A 13,903-nucleotide genomic window follows, 5' to 3' on the forward strand; every position below is an offset into this window, starting at 1 on the left:
GGGAGGGGGGAAGCAGAGGAGGAAGCACCGGGGGAGAGGCGGAACACCAGAACACCGAGCCCGGTGGGAAGAGGCCCCGGTCGTCACGCCAGCGTACTAGTGACACCTAACCCTGTTACTGAGTCCGCCAGCTCGCCGACTGGCGAGCTCTACCCTTACACCGTGAATGTGGCCCCACCCAGTGTATATACAAGTGTGTGCATGTGGTGCATTAAAATTGGGAGCAGGTGAGTCGGAGCAGAGGGAAAAAATTTCCCCTACTCCGATATACCCGCATCCCCCCAAAAGAATGAATATGTATATGTGTGGTGCATTAAAAAAGGAAATGGAGGGACAAAGTGGTGGGGCAGGGACACAGATGGGGGGGACCACAGCGCTGCCAGGCACTGCAGTCCATCCCCCTGATGGCTCCCCGCCCCAACTCACCCCTCCCCTTGGACATGAAGTGCATTAAAATTGGAGGGGAGTTGAAGGGTGAGGACGGTGTTTCCACACTTCCCCACCCCACCAAGAAATGTGTTGTGTGCCCTATGTGTATATTTACAAAGTGTATAGTGCAAAACTAGTGAAGTGAGTAAGAGGAGCGACCAGCGGGGCCTCACCCAACCCGGCGGGTGTAGGTGGCACGCCCGCCCCCCAGGTGCCTGAGACAACATCCCCCTCTTCAAAAGAGAGTTAGGGCCCGTAGTATAGCCCCGGGTTTTTGAGTTTTAGAAGGTGAAAGCCCCCTTCTTCGTTCTCTCTCTTTTCTTTAATTTGCTGTTCGTTTTCCCTAGTTACTCATAATATGATACTAGCCTTAGGAAAAGTTTTCTTCCTTTTCTTTTGTTTGGAATTTCGCGTCTTGCGTCTTTCCCAGGCCCGCGCCTGTTTTGGGACCCGAGTCCCTCAGTTAGCAAACACAGTACCAAGTTAGACACACACTGTTAACTGAATACACATAGAGACACCTTGAAAACACACAGACATACCCTGCATACACATAACCAGGCAGAGGTTAGGGAAAAGTTGCACCAGTGGTATGTCTTGAGTGTTGCAGCAGAGCGTGACTGGGACTCCGGCCGTCTGACCGTGGCCTGGACCCTGGCCACGCATCATCTGGACCCGTCAACCTGGACATCCTGAAGATTCATCCCGCTTGACGAAGGGGGGTCTGTAACAACTATGGCCTATGGCCCAGTCCACCCTCTAATTTTTTTAAAGTTTGCTTCTTCTAAAGCAAATTCTCTGCAGTTGCATAAATATTCCACTGCCCAGACAGGATCTAAGCTTGGTTAGCTCTGCAGGTGGTCACCCAACCACCAACAAAGCTCTTTTGAAGCCGCTGACCAGGTGACAAAGGAATTTATGCGTCTGCCCAAAGAGTGTATTCAAGCCCGCCATCGGAGCCCGAGCAAATGGCTCCAATGATTTGGGATACACAAACGACTGATCAAAGGAATGTTCATGACCTCTTATCAATCACAAAGGATATTCTGGCGTCTCGCCCTTCCAGGGGGGCCCTTCTGGAACGTCTAGATGGAGCAACAGCACCGTCAAGTGGTGAAACTTGGAACTATCCTTAGTGACAATTCATATAAGTAACCGCAGTTTACACATTTATACCATGATAATTCTTGACAGATAACTGAACTACGAATGATTCATGTTATGTCTTTGTGTGTATGAACATCCTATTTCATTTGTACTCCATAAGGAATGAAAGGTAATCAATATCTTTCAATTCAGTCAGATTAGACAAGTAGAAATTACCTCACAAGTTAATTTATGATGCATTAATTACGATGTGTGTTAAACGGGTTGTGTGGGAAAACTGATTTGCTAGACTGGCCAAATTTAATGCCAAATTATTAATCCCTTTAATAATTTTTTTTTTTAAAGTCTGCGCGAGCGAACAGAAGGGTGTGCCACCACCTACTGAAGCCCCGCCCATAGACTTTAAAAAGACGAGGGGACCCCCTCGCTCCCCCTCTTCCAACTTCGCTCCTCCAACATCATCTTCCGATCGCTCTCTGCCTGCAAGTTTCCCAGCCTGCTCGAACTCTTTGTTCCAAGAAACTTGCCAAACACGTGGCCCCCTTTTTTTCTTTCTGGCAGCAACCGTTGCCACGAGAGCAGACACTCGCTCCACGCCACGCCAAAGCAGGTGCAAACTGCAACGCTGACCCCAAAGACTCTTTTACTCCTTTTTTTTTTTTTTTTTTTTTTTTTTTTTCACCATGGGTGATTGCCCGCCAGCGGCGAACTCAGCGGCACCGGGGTACACTTGCAACGTACCGCCGGACTCAAGGTTGTGCACCTAGGCCTTCCCGCACGCCGGCGCGTAGCGGACCGAGCTCCAACACCTGGAGTCGGACAGCTGTCCGGCAGAACCAACCTCGCCGAGTCGCCGACCAATCAAGGGACGCAACTACGTCAGCCCCCGAGCGGCTCCCTTGCTCACGTGTGGAATAGCCCCTTTTTTTGATTTTCTTGCCTTTTTCAACGAACATTGACTATTTTTCCCCCTTTTAAAAAGACCGCCGTTTCTGCTCGCTTCGACGCAAACGATTCTCGTAAGTGTGCGTTTGATTCCCAAATTGGTACCCCTGTGTGCAACTTACGTTTGAAACATCTCACAGATCTAGCAGGTCAAATTTCTCTTTTCCCTGTTTCCTTATTCATTCGCATTCCTTCCTTATTTTCATTAGCTTTATTTTATTTCTTTTCTTCTGACGGTAGAATAGTTAGATAGGCAGTGTTTTGATTCTGTAGTGTAGCAATCGTGAATAAATGCATGTTTTATTAACTTTATTCCGCCTAAGTCATCTGTGTTTCCGAGTGGATTATTATTCTTTTGTTAGTACAACGAACCACTGAATATCGAGTGTGGCGACTTTAGATTATAAATGATTGATGAAGAAAGGATTTTGGTCATTGTTTGCTCCTGTTAACCCAAAGCAAAGCCAACGTGGTGCCTCTAGAGGTTATCGAGGTAAATACAATTTACCTCTGTAACGTCCAGAATATTAATTCGTCCAAAAGACGACCAATTATCGCTACACACGCCACACACTAATTTCCTGTTTGCTTTTCATCATGAGCTGAGCATGAGGTGGCTTCTTTTGGTTACTGGAATAGACGTCAAAATTTAGAACTACAACTTAAAATTGTAATGATTCCATGACAATCTGAATGTTATTCATCAGAGGCAGCTTTCAACACACGACTCTGTTCCAATAAATGTGCAAAACAAGGCAGTGCTGCAACACTGCAAATCACATACGGTTTGGCCTAGAAACACTCACGCTGATGTGTCGGGTTCTAACCGCCATCCTTTGCTGCTATTGGAGCCTCTCTTCAGGTGTCAAAGATAACACACTTGGCTTTAAAACACTTAGACAGGCACAACACCAGCGATTTTTGACCTTCCTTGTTTTGAAAGCTGGGGTTTGTGTGCCCAGGGTCACCAGGGAAATCGGCACAAACAACGGGATCTAAAACAAGCTTGGCTAGAAAATCGTTGAAAAGGCTCTTACCTGATACACATATCGCCGACTGATGATGTCTTTTTTTTTTTTTTCTGACTCAACGGCTGGTTCACAATGAAAAAGAACTAACATCTGTTATTCACAAGCTCTTAATGTTGTGTGCTGAGAGGTTTGGATCCCAAAGGCGCAGACACAAATAAGATTTTATCTATTTATTCACATTGAGAGGCAGAAACTAAGAGAGCGGTACACAGGAACAGTTGACCAATAATCCAGCAAAACACACACAATTCTCAGACCCTTAAATAGACATTCAATCAATCTCATTGGTTGCGGCTAGACATGTGAGTACTAGAGCTGACATGAAATCTCTGATTGGCTGTTGACTCCGTAATTACAGATAGTTCCTGACATCAACAAACACCATATAGCATAAAAGATCCTTGACATCATATAGTCCAGACATCATATAGCCTAAAACTAGTTGAAACTGGATGCTGTTACATCAAAACCAAAACAGACACGTAACGGGTCGTGAACTCTGGCGCACGGTCATGAACTCTACTCAAACTTAACCCAGACGTGACCTCAGACATGAGACAAGACCCAAACACTCCTGCATGACTCGAGTCATGACACATGTACCAAAATGATGCCAATTGACACATTGGCCTTTGTTGCAGATGTTATTTCTTTGGTTATACATGTTATATGGAATGATAAAAATGCGACAAACCGAAAGATTCAACTTAAATTTAGCAAATCTTCTATGAATCAAACAAATGCAGCTGAAAGCTTATCTTTGAGAAAATGAAGACTTGTGTTGTCGAAAAAAAAGTAGAAGGATGGGCATCAATGACAGGAGGATGGCAACTATAGACTTTTGACAGTGCTTTTAGCAAAAGAGTGCTTTGCATTATATTCCACACTGTCAGCAATAATGCTCAATGGAAGACCTCATTTGATGATTGTAGGGATGAGGCCAAGGTTCTTGAAGAGCCACTTTTCTCCAGCTCTTGAGCTGGATGCAAGCTTCTGCTCTCAAATGATGAATGGGCTCCTTAACTAGCAAATCTGTCATGAGGCATTCGCAGCCATGACAACTGGAGTCACAAAGGTTGGAGGTAGAAGAGAGAGGGCTGAGAGCTCCAATGTGCAGTCATTTTTTTTTTTTCACGTGTATATCTGAAATGCATCTCTCTCTATCAACAAACCCTTATTTACCAATAGTGCCACCCTGCTCCACTCAAGTTAAGTGTATTGTTTTATTTTTTTGTTTCCTTGCATGAGGATTTCTGGAAATATATTTTATTTTGTTCATATACAGTACCTTTGGATTCACCACTAATATATTGCAGATCTGCTCTACTTTATTTGTTTGATCTAGACACAAAATGGAAAAGAATACTGTTGTATTCTCCTCTTTGTGGATTGAAGAAAATAAGGCACAAAACAAGGCCTGTATTTTTCTCTTGGTTATGGGTCTGCTCCTTGTGACTGCCGGCTGGTGGGAGGTGGTTGCCTGTTTGTCAAAGGCCCACTAGCCTTGTCCATTTTGACATTCACATGGGAGCAGTAATGATCCTAAAAGCTGCAATTAAGCTGACTGTCACGTTACAGGGAAGCGCCTGGTGCACTGTGCTGGCACCTATTATTCTCAGTGGGAATACTCCCGAAAGAACAGCATTTTCTCTTCAACCCAGTCTTACCCTGTCAACTTGTGTAACTTTTATTTCTATTTCAAAGCACATTTCCAAGTGCAGATGCAATATTATACCATTAATTGAAATCACAAATCATTATTAAATTGTTTCCCTTAAGCAAAATCAATCATTTTCACAGCTGTAATTGATTAAAGACATTTAAACAAATTCAAATAAATGTCTAGGTTAATGTCCCCAAAAGTAGATGATATAACAGCGGCTACCAGTATATATATAATGCAAAATTATTTCTATATTAAAGATTTTTTTTTCATCTGTAGCATTTTGTACATGGTAATCTTAAATCTATATAGAAATATTTTTAAAATATCTAGGAAACTATATTATTTATCAGTGTATCACATTATCACTATCGTACCATTGTATTACTCATCATAAATGCTCTTTTTTTTTTTTTTTTACATAAACGATCATATAATAATCTATTTACACTAAGAGAAGCATATGGTATTATAAAATATCAATGCAGTTTTTTTAGATGAGAATTTACTATAATCTATTACTCTTCACCGTATGTGTATTAGGGATGTAACGATAAGGGCAATATTGTGATATCGTGATATTAAAACTGCCACAATGTCGTCGTCGTCGTCGTCATGTTCACAATATTTAAAGGGACACATCTGTTAAAGGGCGGCACGGTGGATTACTGGTTAGCACGTCGCCTCCCAGTTCAGAGGACTCCAGTTCAAGTCCAGGCTCCGGCCATTCCTGGGTGGAGTTTGCATGTTCTCCCCGTGCCCGCGTGGGTCTTCTCCGGGTACTCCTCCCACATTCCAAAGACATGCATGGCAGGTTAATTGGGCGCTCCGAATTGTCCCTAGGTGTGCTTGTGAGCGTGGATGGTTGTTCGTCTCTGTGTGCCCTGCGATTGGATGGCAACCAGTCCGGGGTGTCCCCCGTCTGCTGCCCAGAGCCAGCTGAGATAGGCGCCAGCACCCCCCGCGACCCTTGTGAGGAATAAGCGGTCAAGAAAATGGATGGATGGATGGATGGACATCTGTTAAAAAAGTCCAGTTGATTTCCATTTGTGCAGTTCTAGCACCCTCTAGTGGTTATTTGTGAAATTTAATTTTCATTAGGGATGTTTTGGCCTTCTATGTTTAAAATCTATGCTAATTGTCAGATGAAGGGGAACCTAATTTGCTTGTGAAGCGATCAATGTGTGCTTGCATTAGCAAGTAAGTGCCTCAATATTGTTATTAGAGATTGTAGGTGGTTTATATGCATTGCTGTAATGGACAAAAGCACAATATTGTGCTTTTATTAATATGAACTCTTATTTTTTTTACAATATTCTGATCTTTTTTAAATATCCCCCCCCCCACAATATCGTGATAATTACCATATCATAACCTTCATATCGTGATAATATCGTATCGTGATGTTTGAATATAGTTACATCCTTTATGTTTATATAAGTATTAGGGCTGGGTATTGCCGCCAACCTCACGATACGATACGTATCAATGATACATATGTATCCCAATACTTGACCTACGTATCCCGATATATTATATTCATTTTCTTGCATTTTTATAATAACAGTCATATGTATACCTAAAGGATATGTTTGTTATGCTGACTGACAAAAATATTTTTTGTTAGCAGCTCTTCGGGTTTACCATCTAGCGGCATGCCTGGTCTAAATGTGTACGCACTGCAGAGCAAGGAGCAGCTTTCACAGACACACCGGGAACAATAGGCATGAGCCGATATGAGCAAAAATATCAAAGTATTAAAATTACAGCCTTATTTGAAATATTTGGGGAATAAAAACAGCATTATTTTCATGTAACACATTCTATTTCATTTTTAAACAAAATAGAGAAAAATTGGTACATTAAGACATGTGCCATGTTAAGTTTATAAGTAAATAAATGTTGATATTCTTCCTCTGCTTTCATTTTTCTTAGCAAGACAAAGTGTCCAATCACTGGTGAGCTATTTTTGCATTAATTGAAGGCAATTAACTTCAAAGACGCTGCTGGTTTTTATTTTTTAGGTACAATGCAAGCTGCAAAGGCAAACGTTAACTGCCTATTTAAAGATAATGAGCAATATCGATTCTGACACCTGCGTATCGATACTTGTACTGTAATGAGGCCCGCAACGATGAATTCCCGTATCAATTTTTTGAGCACACCCCTAATATGTATATAGAACAAAAATATTTCCATTATATTACATTAAATATTCGTATGAATATTAGATATAGAGCATTGTGTATCAAAGATAAATGTTAGAAGGAGGGCCCAGCATTGGGCAATATTGAAATAGACGGGCAAAGCATTGAGGAAATTGTTCATATATCAGATTTACTCACTGAAGCTAAATGCTTGAGATGCTGCTGGGTTGGCTGATGTTTATTTATTATGTATTAATTGAGGTATTTATCTATTTATTCATTATTAGAATATTTTTTTATTCAATTTGCAAGCAGGCGAATGTGTGTGTTGGGGTGGAGGGTGGGGTTCAATTAGTTGAGTGAATGTGAAATGCTGAATGGAATTGGAGCCAGACTCACCGTTCTGCCCATTAAAATTGGTTTTATTTTCTGCCGTTGGGGGTCAACATCCGAGCGGCTCTGGCCACAGTCAATCATGTTAAAAGCTACAGGTGCTTAATTTGATTTACCAATATAAAATGCAAATTAGGTGATAAAGTAGAGTGGGAGCCAGGAATAAGAGGCTGTTTTGAGTCATCAAGGTAAATTGCACAGATAAAGGGCAGCAATGTAAGGAATGTTTTAGTGTATTGGTTTGATTAGTGCTATGAAAATGTAATCTCCGGGGCTAAATTGTTGACAAATTGCTATAGTTCAGAAAAACAAAAAACAAAAACATGAAATACTGTATTTGAAAACAGAATCCGGCATCTACCAACACATATGTTGCACTTGCAGCTAAAACTGGGATTTTGTAACAAGTCAAAAGCCTAATTAAATAAATGGAAGATGGCACAACAGTCCCTCACAATAGTGAATGAGATAATGCCTGTAATTGGGCTGACACGAGTCTGGCCATATGCTGCTGCACAGCACTTAGGCATGGCTGGTCTGGGGTAAATATAATTGTGTGAAGAAAATGCTCTTGGGATTTGGCCTTCTTCTGCTAACCTGGCTAACAAGCAAGGCGTTTATTTGATTTTACACACCATTAAGCGAAGAGGACAACTAGTCAGTACAGCACAGTATGGTACATATTTGTGGAAGAGAAACATATTTGTAGCCTTAGCTATAAAGCCACTCGCAGCCATTTTCCTGCAGCACAATATTAATGTGTCTACCCAAAGATTACAAAGATCTGTTGCCTGGAAACAGATCTAAAAATGAGCCATGTACTCCAGTTACACCCGGACTTATAACATTTTGACAATTGACAGCATTCCCCACAGCCATTTAAGCTGCATGGAAGCAACATGTTTATGGAATTAATGGCTGCATCACCAACTGTAAATGCAGAGACCGTTGATGAACTTCTGGATTAATTCACCTCAAAAATCTCAAATGTTTTGGATGCTGTTGCTCCGATTAAAACTAAGACAATTTCATCCCGAACTAAAACACCTTGGAGGTGTGCTACCAACATAATGACTTTGAAATCTAAATGCAGAAAAGCAGAGCGAAAGTATGGAGAGAAATTTGTGTCTTTATTTTCAATCAAACAAAAAAGGGATTTGCAATCAAAAAAAATAAATTCAATCAAACAAAAAGGGGATTTCAAATTTTTTTAAAAATGCAAACAAAAAAAAAACATTTCAAACAAGGATTTGTATTTGAATAAAATCTTATGCAAGCATTTTTTTCGTTTTGTTTGCGAATCTGTTATTTGGTTGCGAATCTGTTTTTTGGTTGCGGATCTGTTTTTTGATTGAAACCTGTTTTTTGGTTGCGAATCTTTTTCTGTGTTGTGTGGGCGGGGTCCTCCGTTCAACCGATGATAGAAGCCTTTTCATTGGTCAGCTTGGAAGCCGCTGCGACAACTTTCATTGGTCAGATAGGAATGGGGGTGTGACAATGTTCGTCTCACTATTTCCTGGTTCATTTTGTCCAGTCGCCGCCAGCATCGAGGTAAATATGACTCCCCCCCACTTCTAGTTTTCCGTTTTGTTTATCTGATATTTATCTAAAAGCAACCCTTGATCTATCGTTTATCCGGTGATTTGTTCTAACCATTACAATTAACGTAATCACTCACTCAGCATTGCTTAGCCATGTTAGCTAGCGAGGTAACCAGTGTTGCCGGTAACGCGTTACTTAGTAACGCGTTACTCAAAGAAGTTGCTTTCTAAAGTAACTAATAGTCTAACGCGTTACTTTATTCTACAAAGTAGTCTGATTAAAGTTACTGTCCAGAGAATCAATGCGTTACTCCACATTTTTCATGAAGAATGCAAACTATCTCACTGTTGTAACAGTCACAAACAACTACTGCTAACTACGAAGATGAGGCAGAAGTCATTGATCACCACACTGAATTCAGCCATGGTCTGGTCATGAATGGTTTGCACATTCAAAACAAAAGTGATGATACTTTTACTACTAGTTTTATTAACCAACAGGCACACAACACAACAAAAAAAGTGTGCATTATGGACCATAAAAGTGGTAAAAAAAATAATTTATTTCCATCCTCAACTGGTCCGTGAAGCATTATGGGATGAGGTCGTCTCCACCCTCTCGCCAGGGGGAGTGACGTCAGACAAGTTACGTTTTCAGTAGGGGTGGAACAAAAAAACGATTCGACCGAACCATCGTTCGTCAAGGGGAGCTAAACGACCGTATCGGTTGCGAGTGAGGCTTTATGGTTTTCATAACAATAGCAAGTTCTGCGCCGTGCTCTACTTGTTTTGTTTACATTTCAGTAGCATCACCATTCAAGCTACTTCCGTGTTTCCGTGCTCGCGACACGGCGCGCGCGCAACGAGTGACAACATACAAATGGAGACAGTTAGCAGAAGCCGGTGCCGTACATCTCGGTATTTCCCATGGCTATCGAGTCCTCTCGGTGCACTTGTATGTCCCGGGCCGGCGTTGGTACTGCGCGCGAGCCAAAAAGAATAACTCCCGTGACGATCCAATGCATGGATTCAAACGACACAGGTATGTCCCACAGCCAACACACCAGCTAAGCTAAAAGCACACTGCAAGTATCTCATTTCTCAGTTTGTGGCTCCCTGTCAATGTCTACAACTAGCATGAGCAGCAGATAGGAGAACTGAGACGTGCCCGCGATTACGACAGCCCAAAAAACAAAATATAAACAGTAGTGATTCTGTGGTCATCATCGTGTCTCAGATTAAAAAAACAAAAAAAGATGTGATACATTAACCAAAAATGAAAGTGATGACAAAAGAAAAAACAATTGTTAAATACAAAAATTGTTGATTAAAAAGGGAAATGAACTTTTGGAAATATTTTTGCATATATTAAGTGGTTAAAATGTGTTTGATAGATTTATTGTTCCATAAGGTGGCTTCATATTTCTTTTGGCTGGACGGTAGGTTTATTTCATGTCTTAAATTTATGTTTCTGAAATACTTCACAATGTGCAAATATTCTGTTTAATTGTGTTGGTGTCTGTCTAAAGGTTAAATATTTATATTTAACATTAAATTATCAACCTTTTGTTTTCCTGATCCTTATTTTGAAGAGAAAAAACAAACAAACCAAAAAACAATTATAACTGTCAATAACTACTAATAAATATTTAAACTGATACATGTGTACACACTGGAATAGCGGAACAAACAAACAATAGAGGAATTTAGGGGATTTTCATTTTCAACCTGGATAGATTTTTATTTTTTGTTTTATAAAAAGTATTTACGTTACAAGAAGTCAAGAGAGACTGCCTATTTTGTTTTTCATTAAAAAAAAAACTTTATTTTCATGTTAAAAATGCACTTTCAATAAAGTATTTGGAACTCCGTTTCTACTGCATTATTTTTATGTTGAGATGGTGTTATCGGCAGCTGCTGAAAGTAACTAAAAAAGTAACTTTTAATCTAACTTAGTTACTTTTAAAATCAAGTAATCAGTAACGCAATTTAGTTACTTTTAAAACCAAGTAATCAGTAAAGTAACTGTTACTTTTTCAAGGTAACTGTGGCAACACTGGAGGTAACTGATGGTCCGATACATGAGTCAGTCATGAAGCTATGTTGTTGGCAGTCAAAACACAAATATACGACTCATTGGGATAGCGGTTAGTATGAAGGTTTTTTTTTTTTTTTTTTTTTTTTTTAATTTAACTCATAAAGAAACCTTTGCAGTCGCTTTACATACAAGCAGGACTGGGAATCGAATTTATTTACACTAGCTGCTTCCCCTTAATTTTGGATGTTTGAAGTAGAGATTAAATTCGTGATAATTCTGTGATTATTATTTATTGGTCCTGGTTGTTTACTGTACGAGTCAGATTGAAACAGAAGGGGAATCTGAGTTGTAGGTGTACTTTTGCAATTACACTGACTAGATTTTTTCTTTTAGAGTGCGAGCAGACCAAGGGGTAGAAAATGTAGACATAGCGAGATGCATGTTTACTGTAAGAGGAGCAGGTCAGGGCAGTTTTATTGCTGGTAAAAGCGTACATAACCAGAGGTTATGTACATAACTGGTTGAACATTTTAGAAATGTTATAATGCATATTACTGAATATTAGTATAAATTATAAACTGAAAATTCATACTTTGATAAAATGATTACAGCCATATTTGTTGCTCTATGCTTTCTACTTGGATGCATAAACTTGTAAACAGTATTGAAAAGATCCTCTCCCTTCTTTGTAATCGTAGGGTGGAACGTCTATGGAGAGACCGTTGGAGTGTAACATGCAATTATTATAGTGTACCTCACGGATTGGAGGAAGAGGGCTTCCTTGACCTGTCAAATGCTGTTCACCTCTACTGTGTTCACTATATCTTCATACCACGACTCGATCCGATTTGATCCTTTTCACAGAGAGCTGGAACTACCACCCGGTGCGCACTGAGGGAAATCTGATCCAAATCAGCTATGGATGATTGGGATGCTGCAAGCATCAGTTGCAGAGCCAGACCTGGTGCAGGAATGAATGAAGTCGGTGAAGTAATTGCTAGAAAGGTTCAGATGAAGAATCTAATCTACTTTTGTATGTAAAGGTTTCTTGTAATTGAATTCAAAACATCTTCCCAGTATTGGTTATTGGTTAAAGCAGTAATTTCAAACCTTTGAAGTACAGTTGTGCGCTGAAGTTTACATACCCATATGGTATATACCGAATGTTAACTTCTGAGCACAACTGTATGCACTTACTGTGAGGGAAAAAACTTTATATGAGTAAAAGTTCTTGGAGTTACTGTAGCTTTCATAAATGTATTTGATATTACAGATCCAGCAAGCTGAAGAAACACTACCCTTGGACCATCACGGTGAACACGGGATCGTTATACCTGACATCCACTGTCGTTTACCTGAGGAAAGACTTGTTGCTTTACGGCAAATCAATCCAAACAAGGAGTCCTTGAGTTTTGGTCGCGTCATTTATTTGCAGACTCTCAATGTTGCTTCTAGTGCTAGTGTCTCGCGGCCCAAAGGGTCATTTAAATTTATGTCAAAAATGAAAATAAATTCCTGTGTAAAGCAGTTTGACTTTTATTTCATAAAAAAAAGCATGCATATGAACTAACAACCAGTCAATTATTCAGTATTTTATAGATTTTATACAGACATTTTTCTCAAGAAATGATTGGCCTGCCAACAAGAAATCAAGAAAGCTCAGAAAATGAACTGTTAAACTTAAAACAAACATTTTGGTAGGAACAGCCTGTAATTACTCAAAAAAAAAAAAATGGATGTGATTTTTTTTTGCCCTTTCAGTTACACTGTGTCAAATCTGGCATCAAAGGTGATAGCAGTCAGTAGATGTGATTGAAAGGAATGGTAATCACTCATATGAGCAGTTGGAAATGGTGTTTGTGCAGGGGGTAACATAATGTGTGACCTGGCATGTGTACCTCACAATTGTGGTCAAAGTTTATTGATATTTTAAATTGCTCTCTGTCTGACATAAGCAGGTGCTTGTGGCCCTGCTCAGTTATCCACAGCATCACCTCATGAAGAGAGGTGACCAACCACCAACTTCATCTTCTGCATCTAAAAAGTAAAGAAAAGTGTGCTTGAATTAAGTACCAAACATGTACATTTTTTTTCTGACAAAGTTATGTTTGACACATGTTTTGAACATTATTGAAACAGGAAAACTACAATGAAACAATCACAGGAACTAAATGTATTTATATTATGTAAGCTCAGTCACTTCCTCTGTATTTCAAACACCCAAGACATAATAAATGTAGCAGAGGCTACTTATTTCAATGACCAGAACTTCTCATAAGTGATTAATAATTAGCATTGTATTAATTTAATGATGTAATGTAATAAAATAATCATGAATAAGCATAATAACAGCTATCTCAGCAGGCCGTTTATTTGGGCCGTTTCTCGTACCAACAAAACATCACGATTCATGACTAGAGTAACCAAAATCAAACGGTTACGTGGCCTGGATCCTAGTAGTAGCAGTGTCACTGCTTTGACGGTGCATGAGTTCCCCCTCTTTTTCAACCTGACTCGTACAGTAAACAACCAGGACCAATAAATAATAATCACAGAATTATCACGAATTGAATCTCTACTTCAAACATCCAAGATTTAGGGGAAGTAGC

The sequence above is a fragment of the Festucalex cinctus genome, chromosome 5, assembly GCF_051991245.1.
Source record: "Festucalex cinctus isolate MCC-2025b chromosome 5, RoL_Fcin_1.0, whole genome shotgun sequence".
Taxonomy (NCBI): domain Eukaryota; kingdom Metazoa; phylum Chordata; class Actinopteri; order Syngnathiformes; family Syngnathidae; genus Festucalex; species Festucalex cinctus.